This window comes from Corvus kubaryi, unplaced genomic scaffold, assembly GCF_017639235.1.
Source record: "Corvus kubaryi isolate FWS band 111438036 unplaced genomic scaffold, C.kubaryi_AGA036_p1.0 67, whole genome shotgun sequence".
Classification (NCBI taxonomy): domain Eukaryota; kingdom Metazoa; phylum Chordata; class Aves; order Passeriformes; family Corvidae; genus Corvus; species Corvus kubaryi.
In genome coordinates, this window is record NW_024582055.1 from 2,326,322 (window position 1) to 2,342,724 (window position 16,403).

Sequence of the window (16,403 nt, forward strand, 5' to 3'; positions counted from 1 at the left end):
GTCTTCAAGTCTTCTTGAGCTCCTATTCTGCTCATGCTGCCTACCCCTCCACCCCCCAGGATTTGTTTGTGTCAATTTTTCTTGCAAACACCTGACAAGTGTCTTGTATAGTGAATTAAGATGAGCTGGTAATTTGGAAAGTCCCGAATTAATTAGCATGGTTTATATTTTGATAAAGTGCTTTGGTGATTTAGAAAAAGTTGGCATTTTCTGGGGCCAGCCTAGAAATTAAGTGATGATCTTTATTGGTGGGCAACCATTTATCAACCAGCTTCAATGGTTTCCAGACTTTATAAAGTGACAAATCAAGCCAGTTCTTGGACAGATAACACTTGAACAGAGTATTTAGTCACTGTTGTCAACTTTGATCCATCAGATTTAGATGCAGGTAGTTGATCTGATGGTAAATACAGACTGTCTTTTGTTTATAGGAAAAAAATATCATAGTCTTCCATTGCAGCATTCTCCTGAAAGCTTTATTGGTTCTGTTTGTTGCTCAGTGGATTTATGAAGCCTCCCTTCATACATCATCCTCCTGACTCAGCAGTATCTACTGCAAAGATGAATGATGCACCAGAATAGACTCTGACCCAAGAGGAGTCTTGCATTGTGTGCCACCAAAAGAGCAAGTGTAGTCTCTTAATGCTTTCAGCTATGTAATTTCTTCAAAAGTACTCCTGTTACTCTGTGCCCCTGGAAAGGTCTGGAAGAAGATTATCTGCCTTTCACAGAAGAAAGCATTACAAGTTTCAAATGTGTGCTATTCTCTTGGTGATGTTATTTGGCTGTTCAACACTGACTCCAAGATGCCTGCTCCTGTGGATGTAAGTAATCTTTTTCAAACAGTAAAAGTTAGATTGCCAGTTTCCCTGCACTCTTATAAGTGGCTTATCACCACGTAAGATTTTCTGGAGTGTTAACAGAATCTTATAACAAGTAGCTTGTTCTGGTATGTGTACTGCTACTCTCATGCTGGCAGTTCTTTGATAGCTAAGCCGCCATTGAAGGAGAGGAGACAAGTCACTCTTTATCTCATCCCTGTGTTTATAGTTAATTTAATCCAGGAAAGATGCCAGCTGATTTGCCCAAAGGCAAAAGGCAAACATGGGCTAGCATCTGGAGTTGCTCAGTCCACTAACAAACAGTCCCCATTCAAAAAAAGTTGTACATGTCCTCATGGTCTGTCTTTATGGTCTTCTCCTACCAGACTTCAGCACATTTCTTGCCCTCTGGGGAACTGACTAGGCAGCTATGTCATTGCAGTTAGCATAGTGGTGTGCTAAGATCATAAATCCTGTTGAGAGGAGGCCTTTAAAGCTCAAGTGAAGCAATTCACTCACTGTCACTATCGAGATTTTGGGAATCTTTCTGGCTTGCATTGCAGCCCAGTGCATGGAGAGAGGGTGTGGATTGGAGACATGATGTCAGGTCTGCTTGCCTAAGAGAGCTGGTACAGGGAGTGTTTGGAAGTAGCTCTGGTTCAGCAGTATCACCAGAATCAGGTGTCATTTGCAGGGATGAGAAGCAACACTTGCTTGGGATGTGGGAAACACAGGAACCTTTAGCTTTCAGTGGTTTCTGAACCATTCTGCCCTTCACTAGTCATTCCTGATGTTGTGTTCTTATTTATCTTTGTTAACTTGCTTCCTTACTCTTGTATTTTTTCACTGACAGTTGTTTAAAAGATGCTTTCATTCATGGAAAATGAAAATAAATTCTGAATTCTTAATGTAAGCTTCCCTAAACTGAGAAGCCAGTCCTGGAATATAGCTCTCAAAGTATATCTTTAAAGGTTTCTCTTCTGCTGCCCTGCTGCTGTCCTTGCTCTGCATGTTTATTCTGTTGGTGAGGTTGAAGCCTTATTATCACTAAGGAGTGAATCTCGGAGTTTATGATAAAGAGTTCTGTGGAAACCTCAGCCCAGTAATAATCAAAAAAAAAAGCAGAGTGTTAGGGGTTGTTGGGAAACAAGCAAACAGCAAAAGAGTACATCATGTATTAATCCCAGGTTTTTCTGCGTTTCATTGGATACCGTATGTAGCTCTGGCTCCTGCTGATTCGAAAAGGGTATAGTACATCTGCAATAGGTTCAGAGAGGGACAGCAATATACTGTAAAGCTATGGTCTGGTTTCTGTCTAAGAAAAAACCAAATGTGGAAAAACAGAGTTTCACAGGTGGAGAGAGATGATAGACAAAAATTAAATATGGGTTTGGAGCATATTTTTGAATCCACAGTCTTTTTTTTTTGCTTTAATTGAGGTTCATTTAAGAATGATTTTTTTTTTTTTCACATGTAATGAAGAAATTCCTTACTGGGAGGGTAGTGAGGCACTGGCACAGGTCACCTAGAAAAACCTCATCCCTGGAAATATTCAAGGGCAGGTTGGACAGGACTTTGAGCAACCTGGTCTAGTGGAAGGTGTACCTGTATATTGCAGGGGGATGGAACTAGAAGATCTTTAAGGTCCCTTCCAACCCAAACCATTCTATGATACTGTGACTTTTTTTTTTTTTTTTTTTTCCAGAGAGAAAAAAATCTGGAACTCTCAATGATTACTTTTTATTTCTTTGGTGATGTCTAGTTACATAAAGGGAATTCTGAGAGAACAGAGAAAACCTGACAATTTAAAAATTAAAATAATAACCAATTCCATATTGGCAAAACCAGCAAAATTTAAATTGCATTAGCTAGTTACTATAGCCTCAGGCTCCTGCATCAAGTAGTTTAATAATTACTTTCCTGTATGTCAGAAATGGAGAGCTGCTAAAGGCAAGCTCTGTACCATGTAACACACATGCATGAGTTCCACATTTGTACTGGCCCACATGCTGACAGACTGTTCTGGAAAAGTTAATGATGCCAAACTCTTACAGCAATTCTCTTCTAAATAGGGCTGTTAAATAAGGCGAGTCATGCCTTGAGAGTGTTTTGTTTGTTTGGGGAAGGGGGAGTGTGGGGACAGGAATCAACTCAGATTTGGGTTATATTTTAAAATTTTCCTCTGGACTTCTGAGTAACAATGCTAGGAAAGTAATGTTTCCACCCTCAGCTTCTCAGCACTAAGTGAAATTTTTCTTTTGTTTCAGAATGCATACAATAAGCATATCTTATGCTTACATTTGGAACCAGCTAAGCTAGTTTCAACATATCCCAATTCTGTTCATCTCCACCCACCACAAATACAACCCACGCCATTCTCAAATCTACCTGGTAGCTTTGATTTCCACAGACATTTCTAAATACGTTAAAATTTAAAAGTCTATCTTTTGTCTAACTGCTTTTGAAGAAATATAGTGCTTTGCTTGAAAATAAGTAATTCTTGTTGACCTAGAGCTGTTGGAATTGCAAAGATATTCAAGATTTTTGGGACATGAATGTCCCTCCAGCCTTGGATTCCTCCGAAAAGTCCTTATAAAGAAATCCTGTTGCACCACTGAGACTCAGTGCATCAGGTGAAGTTTGTTAACAGGACTTAATGCTTGTAACAAAGCCAAAATTACATTGAAATCTCTTTCAGAAGGAATTTGTAATATTCATGGTGTGTAAGGCTGCAGATTGTGTGATGCTGTGCAGTTACGAGTGTCTAAAGATAACAGCCCTGAAGGCTTGAGCTGCAGAGGCAAGACAGAACAGACCTGGGGCTGGGTGTGACTTGCAGAATGCTTCCTGGGAAAGGCTGGGAGCTCTGGAACCAGTGATTCATGTATACTACTTATAAACTATTATTTTTTAAAAAAAAAAGTTGCTTAATTCATTAATTACTATAATCTCTTACTTAATGACAGGGTAGTGAAACTTGATCTGTTTATGCCTATGAAATTGAAAATTGCATGCTATAGCATACCTGTCTGCAAACAGGAAATGTTTTACACTGTTTGTGTTATTGGATTTCAAAGATTATTTTATTGAAATGATGATAATTTAGGTTGTGGCATTAGTTATTAACAAGGCACTAAAGTAATATTGCTAATTAGAGACTAAGAAAATGGGACTAGGATCCAAAATAGGGATCAGAGTTTAGAATAGGCTGTCATTTGGATCTGGTATAGCCTGAAAATTGATATGCTGTCTCTGCAAGAGTTTTAGCTCAAACAGTAGGATATTCAAATTGTGTCTTGGTCAGAAACTCACAAACACTCTGTGTTGAGGAGCAGGAGGAGGGGAAGCAGGGTTGTATGGGGCTGATCTGAAATCAAGTTTATGTAGATAAATTCACAAGAGGAGAACATGGCTGTTCACAGCTGTGTGCGTGTGTGCGTGTGCTCCCTGTAAATTCAGGTGAGGGAATCAAATTTGGGTTGCATTTTATCTGTTTCTACTGTATTTAAGAGCATTTAAGAACTACTGTGTATTTAGTACACAGTTCAAAGGTTCTTGTGGACAGCCTAGGTGAAGTTTGGGAAGATGATCCCCATCATTTACTTGTTCAAAGAGGCAAAGGTTGCAAAGAGAGATGCCTGAAGAGATTTTTTAATGAAACAGGTTGAGGGAGAAAAGGAGAAGAATGGAGGGAGGTTCATGAGAAAAACTTTTTTTTTCCTCAAGTAGGATGTAGCATATTAATGTAGCAATTCAGAGGTGTGTTCAATTAAAATGTGTTGTTGGAACTTAAATGATGTTGGAACAGATGACTTTTTAAAAAATTATCCTAATACCTAAACTTTTAATTATCTGGATGTGAGTAAAATACAACTTTTGCTCAGTCACTCTTATTAAGGAAGGAAGTTAAAAAGAAACTCCTTAAAGGATGTGCAATTTGGTTAAATTAATTGAGAGCTGGGAAACACAACCACTGAATGTTATTTCTGCCTCTGCCATGACTGACCCTACCATATTCTACTAATATGTTTTTATGAAACCAGGTAGACTTATCATTTCAAACGTGTAGCTTGTCTAACTTTCCAGGGAAAGAACTTGTATCATACAGAGCATGTACTGAAACGAAAGCGTGTTTGATCATTACGTGCAGAAAAAGTATCCCTCAAACAAGCCTCAACTTAACACCAAATCATGTTCACTAAGTCTGTGTAATTCCAAGGGACGGTAGCAGGTGTGGAAATGTTGCTCCAGTGCATGGTGAATAGCTACTGGTTTAGGCAGTCAGTTTCCAGTGTGAGATCTGGAACTGTGTTAAGCATCTAGACTACATTAGGGTGTAGGTGGAGAATCGGACGTCTCTGGCTGCACTGCTGGGTCAGTGCATGTCGTGTTGACAAGGTATTGCTGAGCTTACCAGAGGGAAATGCTAGGGAATGGGTCTTTAAACTCCTGTAAAGCTAAAATTTAGACGCCTTTCTTAGTTCCTCTGAGGGATGCACTTTCACCTTGTGACTGACAAAACAGTCACAAGGTGACTGTTATTTTCTGAATATTGATGTGTAGTCTGTTTTTTTCTCACTTTGTTTTGTTTCTTTAGTGGATTGGGAGATTTAGGAGGTAAAGCATATGCTTCCCTTCCTCTTTTCCATCCTTTCCTGTGCTTAATTCACCAAATGTAGCTCACTGGTTCGCATGCTTTTGTAGGATGTGAAATCAAGGTGCCAGTTTCTTCACGATGGGAGTTTGCCATTGTTTGTTTGTTTGTTTTTAATTTTTTGCCTTCTAAACTATTTTGCTGAGTTAGTCTGTGGTATTTTCCAGCTCTTGAATTTAATTTTGTTATGAACAGCAGAGCAACATCAAAGATTAATTGGGCCAAACACACATTACTCTCCCTTCCCAGGGAAGTGTCCTGATTATGAAGTATAGGTCTGGTTCCTTCATTTTGTTCTTCAAGGATTACTTATTAATATTACTGAAATTATTTATTCAATATGAAATGAAATGCATGCTTTAGGATGCCAACCTACATAGCTACCAAATAACAAAGTGGTTAGACCTTCCTCCCTCTGGCCTATTGCTTCTTTAGTTATTAGGCATTATAATAGTTTCAATAATAGGGTTAGAGAATAATGCTGCCTTAGAGATGCCTATTGTTTACTATTTAGGATGACTTCCCAGGCTGAGGGTCATCTTTATATTGGTTTCCTCTAGCAGAGAATAATCCTGACTGTACAATATCAGGATGAAAGTGTTCCTTGCTTTTGTTCAGCTGTGTCCTTCACAAAAAGAAATCATGGGCAAAATATCTATTGACAATAATCAGGTTTCTCAAGAGCAAGGTGGAGAAATTAGGCCTGGCTCATGCTTAGCAGAGGCACAGATGAGAGACAGCTCAGATCAGTTCATGAGAAAACATGAGCTTACTGCTGGAAGAGAAATCAATTTATACTTTTTTTGGGGATGGTTCGTCTGACCTGGCTTATCAAATAGATGCTTTACCTCCTTAAGGAGATGACATTGTATACTTGAACACCATTACATGGAAATGTAGCATAATAGAAGATTACGTAAAATAGAGATGACAATTTCTAGAGTTTTTTGTAACTCCTTGAAGTGTTTTTATGGAAATGACCTTTCTGAGTCATGTCTTTCTCTTCAAAAGTCACCATAGAGACAGAAAATCCCCTATGAAAATTTGCATGAAATTTCAATTCCACCAAGGAGATCCATTGCCCCTGAGAGTCACTGTGATTACAAAGGTTGAATCTGCCCAAATATAGTAATGGTGGAAGTTATGAATTCTGTCTCCTAAATATCTTACCTCCGAAAGAAATAAATTAATGCATTTCTGATCCAGAAGACATGCCGTTTTATTAATTAGTGTACAAGGAATTGTTAGCTTAGATGATTATGTTCAATTAAGCATAATGAAAGTAATTAATATAGGTTCTGGTTTTATGTGACTGAGTTAATAGTGCCATTAAATGCTTCTGTTGTGATACTACTTGTTCTAGCAGAGAAAAAAGTTTAAAAGGAAAGAGGCAAAAGTGGGGTTGTTTTTGTTTCTCTCTCAGTGAGCAAAATAACTTCTCTGTCATTATAACATATGCAGAATAGTTTACATTTCTTTTGTAATTGCTAATGCTTATAAATACACTATATTAAAATGCATTTTAAAATTTTGCAACAAAGCCTTTAAAATATTTAATTACAATGTGGTTTCAAAGCACTAGTCACAATAAAGGGAGTGTACTTCAAAGTATGCAAGATTTATTTACCAAACACCTCATGCTCTGTTATGTAGGTCTAGAAAAGGGCCAGTAGCCCACAGCAAATGCTGTTTGATAAGGAAGTGGTTCCAAGTAAGGATTTCCTCTGGGTGTTGCTGTGTCTCTCTGGCTTCTGCTGTTTTGTTTCAAGGAGGCGGCAGTGGAAAGTTGTTTCTCATGGATTCACAGAGAGTACTTTTATGCCTCAGAGTCTCTAAGCCACCAAATAAAGAAGAAACTTGTAATGAACCAGCTTTGGAAGTATTTAATTTCTTTAGTCGTATTTAAATGAGGCAAAATAAAATTTTGCAACATAGCCAATTGCTGTCGTAAATATTTCTTCAGGGTTTGGTTACTGCACACAATGGAATACAGGAGTGGTGGAGGTGATGTGTTCACTTCCCTTGGATGTAAGTTGTACTCTTAAGGTTCGTAAGACTACACTGATCCAACATCAGAGAACACTCTTAACAGATCAGTCTCTTCAGAAAATGCACTGATTACAATCTTAGAAAAGACTTGGCAGAACACATTGCCCCATCCTATATTAAAAAGCAATATATTCCTACTCTGAAAAAAGCTGAACAGAAAAAACTTGATATAAGGAACATATACATTTGAATTTCAGAAGGTAACTACATAGGTATGTAGAAATGGGATAGAGAAATATACCAGCCAGCAATAAAAAAAAAAATATTTTCTCATGGTGATTAATCCTGCAAGTAACCTGTGTTTTCATTGTGCTCGTAAAATGCAGACCAAATGCCATTTGAGCAATTTCTGTTTGTTTGACACTTTAACGAGAAATATTTCAGCCTTTTCCACTCTACAGCTAGTGGTACTGCATCTCTTGTTGCTATTACATAAAATCAATCTCTAGATGTTTTAAAATTGAAGATAAAATTGACCTGTTATCCATGCTGATGTATGACCTTTGTCTTGAACATCTGTTCTAAATATGCATCTAATAGGTACAGTTGCCTCTATATTTGCTTAGAAGTGACAACTGACTGGAGCTTTTTCTTCACCTTCCTTTCCTGTGCAAGAATGAAATTTCAGCCTCTGCTAGAGGGATTTTCCCACAGTTGTTACCAGCTTGCAACATATCTTTCTCTTGTTGCTGCAGCTGTGGGTGTCCTGTAGCTGGCTTATTTAGACCTCAGTGCAAACAGTTTTTCTGTGAAAGGACAAAAAGTGCTTGCATGTACTTTCTTTTTTTGCTTTTCCTACTTGTGGAGGACTTGTGATGCATGAACAATAAATGTCTCCAAAAGCAGCCCTATCTCAAGTGAGCTGTTGCTGGAGAAGTTCTGGGTTTTTTTTAGGAATGATCTGTAACATGAGCTAATCACTTTATTTGTGTGAGGTCTTTTCACAGCAAAGCCACAAAGATAAAGCCCTAAAGCAATTATTGTACATTTTGCTGCTTTTATTCCCTCTACATCCTTGCTCACCCAACAGAGACCATATTATGCTTTTTTCCCTTACTGCTGAGAAGCTCAAAACTATGATACTGTTCTAACTTTATGAGCTTAAAAAAGTGGCCAAAAGACATGCAAATGAGAGACAGAAAAGGTTTTCAGTATTGCACAAAGCGCACAAAATTATTCTGCTATAACTTGGGTAGTTGAACTGAAGGAAGAAAGTGGTGATTCAGAGATAAAAGTGGCAGAGGCACACTCTTGTGGATGCTGCTACTTCCATTTTTTCCCATTCCAATCAGAGGGAATTGGCAGCAGAAGGATGGAGGTCAACTTTGCGCTTCACATGTGATATTTTTAAGCAATACCAAGATAAAGTGATACAGAGAAGTCTCTTTTAATTGCACGTATTTCTCTGACGCATCCCAGATTTCATAAACATTGGATTGGCTGTCTACTTGGGCTTAGTTTGAAATGGTAAGGCTGAAAATCACTATACATTGCCAAATTCAGCTTTGGTTTTTTCACGGTTTAAGGACACAATAAACCTGTAATTATAATAAAGAGATTTTTGTTATTAGGGAAAGATGGTGAGAAACTATTAAATTATTGTACCAAATTATGAGACAAGAAGAAAAGATGCTACTATAAAACCTACCCAGGCTGTTATGTTATAGGACTGGTTTTTTCCCCTTGAAAGATGTTTGACAGGCTTGTGTCTTTTGTACAACTAAAATACTGCAAATGCAGAGTACTGGTATTGATACTGAAATGCTCAATATCAGATGAATATACTGATTACTACAGGAAAGTTAACTTGGTAGTATGTACTGGTGGGATCTTGAATGGATTTTTTTTAATGCTCTCATAAGCAAGATGTAGATCTGTGTCTTTGATCTAATCTCTAAAAAGTCTGTCCTCAAACTGCATGTGTGTTATAGTATACTAATTTTTTACAAAGAAATCCTCTCTCTTCTCCTGTATATACATAATATCAGAAAAGCAATGGTGATAAACTCTTCAACTGCTCCTGTCTGCAGTGCCAATCCTTTGAACTTCACAACTGGCATTAGATCCTTTTTCTATGCGAAAGAAAAACTTAAACACAGCAGCTGCTTTGCAAGTTGTGATGCTGCATGACTTTCTCACCAGTTTCATTCTGAGACCTGTAGTCCTCTCAATCTGAATAATTTTTTACTTCCATAAGCTATCATATTAACTTTGGAATGATGTTGCTCGGCTCAACATTGAAATTCATTTCCATAGCCCGTGATGCAGAAATGTGTTTGTGTAGCAGTAACATAAAAATAATGAACTCTGCCTTTTCCTTGCTAATTTCATCATAAAGGACTCCTAACCATCTTAAGAGATGTGTTGCAGTTGCATGCCACAAAAGCCTGCACAGCTGAGGAGATGCTGCAAAACGAAGTAGAACAGGAAGGAAGTCAGAAGTACTTCAATTACGCGAGTGCATGACACTAAGGTGGTGAAAGTAATGTAAAATGCATTAAATGAGGTCAGAGACATGATTTTCTTGAAGCTGCTTGGTGTGTCAGAAGTGTTTTAAAGAACTTTCAGTTTGCCTTTGACATTGCTGCAATAATTTAGACAGAAAAACCCCCAACTTTTCAGTCCTCATAATTGAATGTGGTTTCCGCAGATCTGTGTGAATTCTTCAGTTGGAGGACCTGCATAATGGGAGTCAGAGGAGGACCCTGGTGTCCCTTTTGACAAGCAAACAAGGTATGTCCCGTATAGATGTTTGGATACTTGAAATTCATTATGCATCTCTAAAGGTGATAGCACAAATCATTACTGGTAGCGTATATAGCCAAACCTTTTAAAGGTCTCCTCTATCAGCATGAAAGGTTAGTGGACTCTTCTGCAGGGTTCTACATCTATCTTTTATGGTGTCAACTGCCACAGAACTGAGAAGGGATAAAAAAGAGGAAATTTCATTAGAGGAAGGGATGGGGTAAGACGGCTGGTGGAGGAAGGTGGGAAAAGTTTCCATTTGTATGCAAGGAAACTTTAGAATGAAAGGGTCACTGCAACCTTTAAAAGGGGATTTTTTTAATAGCTCAGTGGACTCAAAGTTCATGCAGCAAGAGACTTTTCACAGGTGATCTACTGTTCCTGGGCCAGTTTTTATGCAGACTGAGCAAGAGCAGCTCCAGAAGCTGGGCTAGCACATGTGCTTAATATACTCATCTCAGGTCTTGCCAACGCTGGCTTTTTGTCTGCAGTGCCGGGGCTGCTTCAGCATCGGCGCCAGCAGCTGTTGGGCTCCTCTGTTGTCACCAGTAGATACCAGTGCAGTGATGTGGAATCACTACCAAACGCTTCAGACATTGACATGGGCATATCCTTTGTACTTCCCTGGCAGCTGCCCAGGGGCCATAAGTCCATGATGGAAAGGAGGAGGACTTGGCAGTGATTTGAATTGTATGTTGACAGAAGGCACATAAACAACTATTTATTTCCAGAGTCTTCCTGAGAAGCTCTGAATATATCCTTCCTTCCATGAAAATGTAGCTGATTACGATCTTGAGTCTAGGGAGAGAGGATGCTGAATATTGATGTTTCTAAGTGCCCCCTTTACTGTTTTGCCCTCTTTATCAAAAATAAATGTAATTTAAAATTTAAATTACCACATTAGTGAAACTTTATTAAACTTAATTTGATTTAATTTAAAAGAAAATTGCTAAAAAGTTAAATTAACATAGAAAAAAATGCATAATAAAATATTTAAACTACAGAAGTCCTTAGGGAGAAGCACCACCATAGCACTTCTTTTCCTTCTCTTCTATCCATCCTTTCCCAAATGACTGTATTGTGCGCACTCAGATTCTTTAAGAAATGATGCACTTGAAAGAGTAACAGACTTTTCCAAATGCCAATAACTGTAAAGACATGCATTTGCAAAATGAAGAAACTGATTTGTAAAGGTTCAATGAGTTCTTCAAAGAACAAATTAAGCTGGTGTTAGTCATTATGTATCATTGCTTATACCCATGGAAGTGGGTGTATCTATCATGCTCCCATTCCTAAATAGGTTTATAGTTAGACATCTAACAGGAGCAGCTGTGAATGCAATATTTACAGTTTAGGTTTTTTGGGGGTGAAAATCTGCACATCACAGACTTTTACAAATGTAAGTCCTTCATCACAATTAGTCATAATGATTATGAAGAGATCTGAATTTTTATGTTGCTCCTGTCCCTGTTGTGAGTTTCTTATGGATAAGCTGATAGCTTCAGTTTTTAAATATGTGAGGCCAGCATTTTTTTGTGCCAATGAGTAACAGAAGTTGTTCTCTGGCAACAGTTACTTTTATCTTTCATGGCTTATAAAGGCTTGATGTGCTATTAACTAATATATTCTTGAGGTGAAAATTTATTTTGCTGTTGTCTAAAGCTTTGAGTATTTTAAAGAAAAATTCTCTTATCTGTCTATTAGAATGAAAAAATGTTTGGTCGGCATTGTGGAATAGATTTTGATTACCAGTTACTTTATAATTGCATTAATATTGTGAAAATTGTTTTAGAGCAGATATAGAGTTCTGCCTTTAAAATCCTGCTTGTAAAAAGAGTGAATCGGTGTAAGGAAGGTCTGGCATGTTTTTGATTAACTGAGCCTATCATTCATTCTCCCTTGATTGGTTTAGGATAATTTGGACCTAGTTTCACCACAGATACAAGATGTACATAAAAGTTCATAACTACGTGTAATAGACTACTTTAGGACTGTGAGTTTATCTTTAATTCTAGATTTTGATGATCTGAATGCTTCTCTGTCCCAAAAAAAATTACTTTTAAGCAAAATATAAAGAAATCATACAGCCATTAGTTGAAATATCAAAAAGAGTTGTATTATTTACTAAAATATTTTTCTGTTTTGGTGGTTTTTTTCAATGTCCTTCCTGTTTCATAAATGTTATAAATTTCACTTTAAAGCCACCTAATGATAAAATATTTCTCAGAGGAGAAAGGACAAGCTTTGGGGACTGCAATACTTTAGACCTGTGATTCAGGAGGAGCACAATCTGTTAACTTGAGGACAGGAGTAATTCAAAAAGCATTAAAAAATTCAATAAGGGGTGGGTAAGAGTGAGATTCAAAATTTAGAGCATTTTTAATTTCAGTAATATATATATACACATATATATATATGGTGTTTCTGTTTTCATGTGGCTGATGTAGAAGCCAAAACTTAGTAGGCTTAAATCTTAGCTCTTACTTTTGTACTGAAGTACAGTGTATAGTGCACAGGGCTAAGTTCTTTGCTGGCTCAAAATGAGCAGAGTCCAAAGGCATGGCTTTTCCAAGTCAGTAGAAAGGGAAATCTACGGCGTGCCATTCAAAGCTACTTACTGAACTGGGATGTGGGAGAAGGGCAGGAAACTGGATCAGAAGAGCTTACGATGAAGGGATAAGATTTGAATTATTGTCTATGCTGAATAGCAACTATCCAGGATCCCTGGGGATGTCCAGGTGTTGGAACTACAGTATCATTTACTTGTCCATCATCTGCCATTGTCCGGTGGATGCTGCCTCTCTCCTGGTTTCCCCTTCCTTTAAGTAGACATTTGAATACTTCAAGTTGCCACCAGCAGCCTCCTGTGTAATCGTGTGTGGAGATAGGCAGTCTAAACAAGTTCTGCTAGGAAATCCATCTCCCAGCTGAACTGCTGAGCCAATAAAAGACTTGGCTCTCATTTTGTCTATGCTGTTCATTATATGAACACAGTACTGTTCACTTCAATGGAGCCATGAAGGATAATCATTAATTTCCTAGCACAGTATTTCTCCTGAGTTTGGGAAGAAGGAGTAAGAAAAAATTCACACTGATCTGAGACCCAGAGTCAAACATATTCTGATGTAGGAAACAGAAATATTTTTCTTACAATCTTTAATTTTGATCGTCTTAACATTAGCTAAGAAGTTCTTAATTTTTTTCCTTTTGCTTGAAATACAGGATTTTCTGGGTTATTTTGAAAATATTCAAGTGTTTTTTTAGCTTTTAAGTTTTATTTGTCCTCCCTGTCCCAATTACCCTGACAGTAGCATTGAATTCAGTTTATTATTCTCATTTTAGGAGGTTTTCTCATGAGGAATGATTTCAAGGTTTACCAACCACTGTTTATCCCTATATCTATTTCTTTCCTCAAGTGAAACAACTGGTAAGATTTACATGCCAAGAAGACAACTTGAACATAATTGTATCAAAATGTGCCATTTTATCAAGTAAACTAGTTTTAAAACATTTAATCATGTTTAAGAAAATCAGTGTCAAGCATAGTCTATCTTCTAACAAAGATAGATTCTAACAGAAACAAAACCGAATACTATAACTTGCTCATTTATTTTAAGCCATATTACTGTGATAACTGCTCTGCAAGTGGTCTGGGATATAATTTTTGTCCTCAGCAGTCTTAATTGTATGGCTTTCTACTTGGTTCTTAGTGTTTGAACATCACAACATAGATTACCATCAGTTACTGTCTCATTAATGCCTTCTGGTTTGATACAAAGTGATGCTGCCCCGGGGAGTACAGAGGTAGGCCTTGCTTTAGTCGTTTTAGTTATATTTTTAGTTTCTTTAGAGAATTGGTGGATACCAAAATCTTGGCTCTCAAATTGCACACACAAATTGTAACTCTGAGGAAGGAAGGCTGGAACTGAAATGCTTTCCCACAGTCCTGTGCCAAACTGAGGTTTGGCAAAGAAATTAATCTGCAAACACTTTTTTTGTGAAATAATGCTATTCTGAGTCACGGGCTTTCTTATATGGTGCTGGAAAGAGTAGTTTGCTTTTACTTTTTGACATTTTACTTTTCTTAGCCGTGCCTGTATTCTTTTGCCTTTCTTTGTAAGTTTAGAGAAAAAGATACAAACCTCCACTTACAACACGTACGACAAATCAGAACATATCATAGAATCATAGGATGGTTTGAGTTAGAAGGCACCCTAATGACCATCCAGTTCCAACCCCTCTGCCATGGGCAGGGACACCTTCCACTAGGCCATATCACACAGACTAATTTGGAGAAATGTCTCAAGGATGTTTTTTCATTTGTTTTACTGGAACTGTTTCACTCTATTTCTGCTCTACACTAGTGCTTTAAGAGTGCTCAAAGCATTTTGAGTCCAGAACGGAGAGATCTTTCCTTTCTATGCATCAGCTGCTGCTTGAGGTGTAAATGAGTAAGTTTCAGCCTTGACTACTGACAACTTTTTATGTAGGTATAACTTCATGACTGCAAATTCCTGAAATACAGGGACCAGAAACCATAGTCTTATATTATAAAGAAAAAAGTTTTCCAGCAAAACTGAAAACACGTGCTTGTGATTCTTGGAAAATGTTAAAATAGTGGACAGTACAATTACACATGGAAGTTTTTAGGGGACCTTTTGAAGAAAATTTCCGAGCTCAAATGGAGACTTGAAAAGTTGCAGTCCTTTAACAAAAAAGACTCAACATATGCATAGAAAAAGAGGTATTCCTTGTTAAACAGAGCAAAAGCAAAGAAATAAATCATTATCTAGTACTACTGTGTAAGTTGCCATTACATTATGCTTCAAGAAATGACAGCAGATGAATGGGAGGAAAAAATTGGAAGAGCTGGAGATGGCAGTCCATAAAAATTGTGCAAGGGAAATGGAGTGATTGAGTAAAAGAACAGGGAAATAATTTCTTCTCTAACCTAATGCATTAAAAGAGAAAAAAAAAATCAGAATTGAGACTGGCCTGAGGCTTTTCAGGTGGCATAGCCTGTTTTACCTTTTTTTTTCAATCTAGACTTCAAATAATAGTTCAAAATGAATAATTTTAAAATGCTGTACTTCACATTTTAGACTAAGGTGAAAGCAGAGTATGGAATTTCTTGCTGTTATCTTGGCAGCTCTGCTTGTTACAGCTCTTACTGTGTTCTCATGTTAGATGGCTATTTTCAAATTGCAAAGTAATGTGGAATGAGGAGATATCTTGCCTTTCACAAAAAAAATTAAGGCAAGAACTTGAAACAAAATTTTAAAACAACGTCTTGAAAATTGAAGGCCATTTCAAAATTGAAAGAAAAAAAGAAAAATATCATGGTAATCTTTCATTAAGTTTTTCAGAATTACAAATAACTTTTTTTTCATTCCTTCCTCTTTCTTTAAGGAAATTAAAGAATAAAATTTGCACTGCTCTTTCAAGTGTATCTTCTTCTGCTTTTTCTTGCAGGTTGAAATTGAAATTACATTGAACAAGATATTTTGTCATGAGCTAGTGGCCTGGATAACCTTAATAAGAAGTGGTACAGTTTAATAGAAATAAATAGTCTTTATTCTCCAATCCATCTGTTTGGAGGGAATAGAGGTTGTCATTTCAGTGCAATTCCTACATAAACTAAAAGTGGAAAAAATAAAATGGTGAAACTAACCTAAAGGAACTTAAAGTTCACCTTAGAGAAAATATTTGTCAAAGCAACATCAAAGTCTGCAGTGTCATGAACTGATACTGAGAAAGATTCGTCCTGAGGAAAGGTATTATATATAAGATGTCTTTTCTCCTCCATGTCTTTGAAATACTTTACTTTCATAAAAGCTAGAAATCCATGTTTCATTTCAGGGATACACAGTCTGATGTCCATCAAAAGTTTCCGTTTTTTAGATTAAAGTGGAAGTTTTGAAACAGGACACCTGTTTATATTTTTTTCAGTGCCTGCATGGCTTTATTTTTCCTTTAGTTCTTAGAATCACAGAATCATTAAGATTGGAAAAGACCTTTAAGATCATCAAGTGCAACTGTCAACCCAGCACCACCACTGTGTTAACCACTAAACAGTGTCCTCAAGTGCCATATCCAAGCATTGTTTGAACATTTCCAGGAATGGCAAATCCACC

At 37.2% G+C, this 16,403-nt stretch overlaps 1 long non-coding RNA gene across 1 annotated transcript in view; it reads left to right on the forward strand.

Moving 5' to 3' along the window:
* The first annotated feature begins 5,127 nt into the window (after positions 1 to 5,127).
* LOC121674302 overlaps positions 5,128 to 16,403 on the forward strand; it is an 87,515-nt gene continuing 76,239 nt past the window's right edge. Inside the window, exons 1-2 of the long non-coding RNA XR_006019531.1 lie at positions 5,128 to 5,219; positions 10,175 to 10,257. This is a non-coding gene — a long non-coding RNA (uncharacterized LOC121674302). The remainder of the gene's footprint in view (positions 5,220 to 10,174; positions 10,258 to 16,403) is intronic.